Genomic DNA, 7,565 nt, shown 5'->3' on the forward strand with positions numbered 1-7,565 from the left:
GCCAATTATGCTGCATATTTAGTGCACAGTTAAGATCAAAAATTAAACATCATGACTGGGTGGATACTGTTGCTGCTCTTCTTTGCAACACCAAGTATGTTATCAGGAAATACTACAATGCTGTTATTAATTTGCATATTGTTTTGAACTGTATATACACACAGACATACAGTGTTGGCCAATTTATTAATTTTCACTAGATAAAAAATGGTTTTAATTCAGTTATTTCTATCTTTTGCTGTAGTGTGTCAGTAGGAATTATCAGTTTACATTTCCAAACATTCATTTTGCCATTAATTGTAATAATCCAGTGAGATTTTTGTTTGCACAAGGAGTCTGACAACAGCCAGTGCTCCACACAGATCTGATCTGATCATCATCAGTCTGTCTGGAATGACATGAAGAAAAAGAACAGACTACATCTATAAGAACTGTGGCTACGTCTTCAAGATGCTTCAAGAAATCTACCTGCAAAGTCTATGCGCAAGTGCACCTAGGGCAAAAGCTGTTTTAAACGCAAAGGATGGTCACACCATGTTAATTTAGTTAATAGAAGTTAATTGATAAAGAAAATCTATTTATGACATTATTTTTGACAGCATCCTCCTTTTACAGCATTTTTACACAGGTGCCTAAAACTTTTAACAGTACTGTAGCTTTGCAGGTAGGTTTCTTGAAGCATCTTGGAGACGTTGATTCCAGTAATCATTGAGGTGAAGAGGAGGAGAGGTCATATCAAAAGATATGGAGTGATATTTACTTGTTTTAATAGTAGAGCTGTTCATCTCAAAATGGCCTATTCACTGAACACAGATTCCTGTTTTGTGCTCTTAGAAGATTTATGTGTAGAAGGGGTCAAGTTATGTATGCTGTAAGCTGTTCTGTGTCAGCTGTGCCACGCGTGGAGACACAGAACATCATACGCTGTTTACGTTCAGCGGATATTCTCCAAAATGCTGCCAGGGTGATGCGGAGGAGACGAATTGTTGAATAAAGTCTTTTTTTATTTTTATTTTGCACACAAGAAGTATTCTCGTAGCTTCGTAAAATTATGGTTGATTCACTGATGTCACATGGGTTATTTTAAAGATCTCCTTGCTACGTTTCTGGACCTTGATCGTGTAAGGACACTTGCTGTCTATGGGAGGGTCAGAGAACTCATGGGATGCATCAAAAATATCTTAATTTGTGTTCTGAAGATGAACGGAGGTCTTACGGGTTTGGAACAACATGAGGGTAATTAGAGTAATTAATGACAGAATTTTCATTTTTGGGTGAACTAACCCTTTAACCCTTAATCACTTGCTTCAGATGAAAGGAGTTCCAATTTTGTACCCTGTGATTTTTCAGAAGGATGACATCTATTCCTGAAGAAGATGGAAACAAGTACAGTACATCTGCAATCTTTTCTGGAAGCGATGGACTAGAGAGTACCTCCCATTATTGCAGAAAAGGCAGAAGTGGAACAAAACCAAACAAAACCATAAAACTAGCGACATGTTCTCATTATCGACGATACTTCACTACAGAGTTCTTGGCCTTTAGGTCGAATTTTGGAGACATTCCTGGACAGCAAAAGGTATGCATGCCGAGCTAAAGAACAAAGAACAGTATTCTAGACAAACCTATTAGCAAATTATGCTTCGTAAAAGACATGTCATGAGAATCTTTGAGAATTTTTTTGTATGGCCATCACATGATTTTTTAAAAAATCCTTAGGCTTGCTTCTGGTAAGTGTAAACAGAAAAGTATTTTTTTGGGAACATCAATTTTTAACATAATTTTCTTGCAGATTTATATGAAGCTTGTTAATAATCACTGATCTGAATGCCCTTTTGTATTTCTGTTATTATTATTTTTAATCTGGTATGATGGAAACTTAGCCTACAAGGATTCCCTGAGAAACAACTTCAGTATCACCAGAGACACGTCCAGTAACACAATAACACTGCAAGGAAAGAATATGTGAGCTGAAGACACAGCTGTGTATTATTGTGCCAAATATGCACAGTGACAGACACCAACAGTCTCCCTGTACAAAAACATCATTATAATAAAAATAAGTGTATTTAATATATTTATAATATTTAGTCAGCAATCTAAAAAATAAACAAATAAAAGGGTTTTGAATAGTTAATAGTTTGGCCCTTCAGTCATGATTTCACCATGCACCATGTGACCCTCCCAATGCAAATCAAAACAATCCTTAACATCTGTTTAGTATTTATATGCTGCTGATTGGATCTGAACTGTTACATCACCACTTTCAAGATGAAGAGTGCACTCTGTTTACTGTTGCTCTCATTCAGCCTACAATGTGAGTTTTCCTCATGTCTATTATCAGGTCGAGGGTGAACAGATTCCAGATGAGATCAGTCTTTTCAATCTTCTTTTCAGGTATAAAATGTCAAAGTATGGAGTCCATTGAAAGCACAGCTGTGAAAAAGCCTGGAGAAACTCTGACTCTGTCCTGTAGAGGATCCGGGTTTAGCTTTGGCTGCTGTAGCATGCACTGGATCAGACAACAAGCTGGAAAACCACTTGTGTGGATGGGACGTGTTAATAGTGACGGCAGTGGCAATGACCTCTGAATCCTTCAAAGGTCGAATTGAAATCACCAGAGATAATTCAAAGAGTATGGCGTATCTGAAACTAACAGGCCTGACAGCAGAAGACTCAGCCATGTATTATTGTGCGAAGCAAGCACAGTGACACAAAGGTCTTGTACGGCTGAACAAAAACCACACTGGCTGTTTCATGTCTTGTTACTCAAAGTCAACAGGTGGCAGCAGAGAATAAAAAAAAATCTATAAAATGCAGCCTAATGAGATGATATACACCATCGCTGGTGATGGTATGCAGTGAAGTTCACTATAAAAGCTCAAACATTATACAGCACAAAGGCATATCTGACTCCTTTAACACAACATGTGTCTTTTAATGTGTAGATTTGTGGTAGTGGTTCTACATGTTACAGTGACAAACTAAAAAGCAGATTTTTAATACCAGAGACTCTTACAGGAGCAAAATAACTCTATAAGGACAGAATATGACAATGAAGGACACAACAGTGTCTTAAGATGCACAAAAATGAACAAAGTGATAACCTACAAGCAGTTCTGATCTAAAACATCTTGAATACATGTCAAAGAAATCCTCATAGGAATATAAACGTGCATATGAATTATATCATATTTCAAGATAATTTTATTTTCAGTGCACAAATTTGCAGTATTAATGATGCAGGTACAACAGAAACATGCTTACTGAACTACTGCTATTGTTGCTCTCAAATTTTTTTTTTATCAATACAGTATATCAGTTATATCAAGCCCTCAAAAAGAATTAGAAAATATGGAAAGAATGACGTAAAATGAATTCATGAAAATGATCTAAAAAAAATATGTCATAAAGTCTCTAATGAGAGCAATAAATGATCTGAACCCTAATATGAATATTTTTGTAGCATGTACTGTAGATTGTCACAAATTCAGCCTCTGTGGCTCCCTCCAATCTACTATTCCCAGTCAGTTCAGGGCAGGTTCACGGTGTCCAGATCTGATTCCAGCAGTCAACTGTATCTACAGATGAACAGCCTCAAGACTGAAGACACTGCTGTGTATTACTGCGCTACAGAGTCACTGTGAATGAGTTCAGTGTCAAAGCAATACAAAAACTACTTCCTCATTCATTCACATATACAGATGATGAATATTAACTGATCAGCCGCATTACATCGCATAGAAATATTCAATTATAATGCACATTCTAACTTTGTTAGGTTGTAGTTAAAAATGTGCAATGTTACATTTCTCATGTTTCCAATATAACATACCTTTATGTGTTTGCAGAGCTATGTTTGATTTATGCATGCAAGCTACGAAATGCTGTGATCCATTCTCATCCGTTCTTTAACCTGCAGAGGCTCTTTACCTAACTGCATGTTAGGGGTGGGTGATACTACAAATGTTGGTATCGATCCTGAAAGGAGTGAAATTATTTCCCTATGAAAATATTTCCTCATGAATTAAAAACGTCAGGAACTCACACAAAACAGATGTCAGGCAATAAAGCAATAAAACTTATCTGGAGAGGAGATCTCCAAAGAAAGCAAACAACCCTCTCTCCTTGCTCATTTATGACCTCTTTCTCCCTCCTCCCCTGCCATCTCTGCCTGTCCTTCTTTTCCCCAAAAGGTTTCACTCAAAGTTCATAACGAATATGTATATATCACATATCATGTATCCTGTGAACCTGTTGTTTTTCCCCTTCATGTTTGGTATCATTTTAAAGGTCTCTGTGCGATTGGTAAACTGGTCTAAAATTTAATTTCACAGTAGTCACTTATATTACGAGAAAGATCAAAAACTTTTGTAGAATTGTGTTCTGTTGCTGAGGGGTGTGTCCCCGTTTAGGGGTCTGTGAGAATCCTATCTCCTGCCAGGTGCGACTCTGGAGAACGGGAACCTAAACCAAAAGGTATTTTATGTTTATAGAACTGATTTAAATATTTCTTTGTTTTTGTTCTGGTAGTATTTAAGGGAAAGTTGCAAATCAGTCATTGTGATTCTGTAGCCAGATCTCTTTTTACTCTTAGATTCATCTTTGAACAACTGATGTTATGTATTTTCGTATTTTTGAATTGGCTTCTTATTGTTTAATTATGTAATTGGCATGACACGGTTTTACCTGACTAATAATAAATTGTTATATTTGATTTTTATATTTGATATTTGATTTATTCTATTCTCTTCTGAAATCATTTTTCAAGTAGATTAATGTGTAGTGGTATTTCCGCAAATCTGTGTTCAGGACAGATCATACGGAAGCACCGACGGATGAACCATGGGGAACATCATTAGGGGCTTCTGATTTCTGACTGTCACTGGCTTAACACGGTGTAGCTCTCGTGGTTATAGGAAAAAATACACTTTTTGTTATGAGTATGCAGGCGCAGCTCACTTAAAGGTATTATAACCACTCTGCACCCTCTGAGTAAGTTCAGAACTGATGAATTTGCGTCTGTGGGTTCACTATCGGCCGAAGTGTAATTCCTGCACGATACTTGGTCCCTAATGAATGAATAATTGAAAGTATGGGATTTCCAGAATAATCAAATATCTAAATTAATATACAATCGATATCTGTGATCAGTTTTTAATTAAGAATATTGCCTAAATTTAATGATCACTTGAAACTGGAATCGGATTGAACGCGGAGCTAGACTAAAATTGAAACTAAATCCAGATAAATTCAGAAGCAAAAGTAAAAGATCGAACATGCATTAAACCTTCGACCAGGCCGCTGGATTCCGCTTTTTGGGCTGACGGGTGGATCCTTACAATCCGATACCAAGTAAATACAGGGCCAGTATTGCCGATACTGATACCGATACTTTTTAAAAACACATTTAAATGACCAATTACACTTTGAAAATAACAATAACTAATGTTGATATGACTGAAATATTACATTCACTTTAAAGCTATGTGGATATTCTTTTCCTTTCTGAAAGGACTTTGCAAGCAGAGAAGCCCAGAATATGAAAGCAATGCACAAAGTTTAATGTTAAGCATTTTCCTCCCATAGAAAAGAGTTATAAAGAAAAACATATGTCATAAAGTCTCTAATGAGAGCAATAAATGATCTGAACCCTAATATGAATATTTTTGTAGCATGTACTGTAGATTGTCACAAATTCAGCCTCTGTGGCTCCCTCCAATCTACTATTCCCAGTCAGTTCAGGGCAGGTTCACGGTGTCCAGATCTGATTCCAGCAGGTATCTACAGATGAACAGCCTCAAGACTGAAGACACTGCTGTGTATTACTGCGCTACAGAGTCACTGTGAATGAGTTCAGTGTCAAAGCAATACAAAAACTACTTCCTCATTCATTCACATATACAGATGATGAATATTAACTGATCAGCCGCATTACATCGCATAGAAATATTCAATTATAATGCACATTCTAACTTTGTTAGGTTGTAGTTAAAAATGTGCAATGTTACATTTCTCATGTTTCCAATATAACATACCTTTATGTGTTTGCAGAGCTATGTTTGATTTATGCATGCAAGCTACGAAATGCTGTGATCCATTCTCATCCGTTCTTTAACCTGCAGAGGCTCTTTACCTAACTGCATGTTAGGGGTGGGTGATACTACAAATGTTGGTATCGATCCTGAAAGGAGTGAAATTATTTCCCTATGAAAATATTTCCTCATGAATTAAAAACGTCAGGAACTCACACAAAACAGATGTCAGGCAATAAAGCAATAAAACTTATCTGGAGAGGAGATCTCCAAAGAAAGCAAACAACCCCTCTCTCCTTGCTCATTTATGACCTCTTTCTCTCCCTCCTCCCCCCTGCCATCTCTGCCTGTCCTTCTTTTCCCCCAAAAGGTTTCACTCAAAGTTCATAACGAATATGTATATATCACATATCATGTATCCTGTGAACCTGTTGTTTTTCCCCTTCATGTTTGGTATCATTTTAAAGGTCTCTGTGCGATTGGTAAACTGGTCTAAAATTTAATTTCACAGTAGTCACTTATATTACGAGAAAGATCAAAAACTTTTGTAGAATTGTGTTCTGTTGCTGAGGGGTGTGTCCCCGTTTAGGGGTCTGTGAGAATCCTATCTCCTGCCAGGTGCGACTCTGGAGAACGGGAACCTAAACCAAAAGGTATTTTATGTTTATAGAACTGATTTAAATATTTCTTTGTTTTTGTTCTGGTAGTATTTAAGGGAAAGTTGCAAATCAGTCATTGTGATTCTGTAGCCAGATCTCTTTTTACTCTTAGATTCATCTTTGAACAACTGATGTTATGTATTTTCGTATTTTTGAATTGGCTTCTTATTGTTTAATTATGTAATTGGCATGACACGGTTTTACCTGACTAATAATAAATTGTTATATTTGATTTTTATATTTGATATTTGATTTATTCTATTCTCTTCTGAAATCATTTTTCAAGTAGATTAATGTGTAGTGGTATTTCCAAATCTGTGTTCAGGACAGATCATACGGAAGCACCGACGGATGAACCATGGGGAACATCATTAGGGGCTTCTGATTTCTGACTGTCACTGGCTTAACACGGTGTAGCTCTCGTGGTTATAGGAAAAATACACTTTTGTTATGAGTATGCAGGCGCAGCTCACTTAAAGGTATTATAACCACTCTGCACCCTCTGAGTAAGTTCAGAACTGATGAATTTGCGTCTGTGGGTTCACTATCGGTCAAGTGTAATTCCTGCACGATACTTGGTCCCTAATGAATGAATAATTGAAAGTATGGGATTTCCAGAATAATCAAATATCTAAATTAATATACAATCGATATCTGTGATCAGTTTTAATTAAGAATATTGCCTAAATTTAATGATCACTTGAAACTGAATCGGATTGAACGCGGAGCTAGACTAAAATTGAAACTAAATCCAGATAAATTCAGAAGCAAAAGTAAAAGATCGAACATGCATTAAACCTTCGACCAGGCCGCTGGATTCCGCTTTTTGGGCTGACGGGTGGATCCTTACAATCCGATACCAAGTAAATAC

The 7,565-nt window shown here is 36.7% G+C and overlaps 1 pseudogene; it reads left to right on the forward strand.

The window, feature by feature from the left end:
• The first annotated feature begins 2,271 nt into the window (after positions 1-2,271).
• On the forward strand, positions 2,272-2,712 carry LOC131535106 (Ig heavy chain V region 914-like; annotated as a pseudogene).
• The last annotated feature ends 4,853 nt before the right edge of the window (positions 2,713-7,565 follow it).

Source organism: Onychostoma macrolepis, chromosome 03 (assembly GCF_012432095.1).
Source record: "Onychostoma macrolepis isolate SWU-2019 chromosome 03, ASM1243209v1, whole genome shotgun sequence".
In the NCBI taxonomy this organism is placed as follows: domain Eukaryota; kingdom Metazoa; phylum Chordata; class Actinopteri; order Cypriniformes; family Cyprinidae; genus Onychostoma; species Onychostoma macrolepis.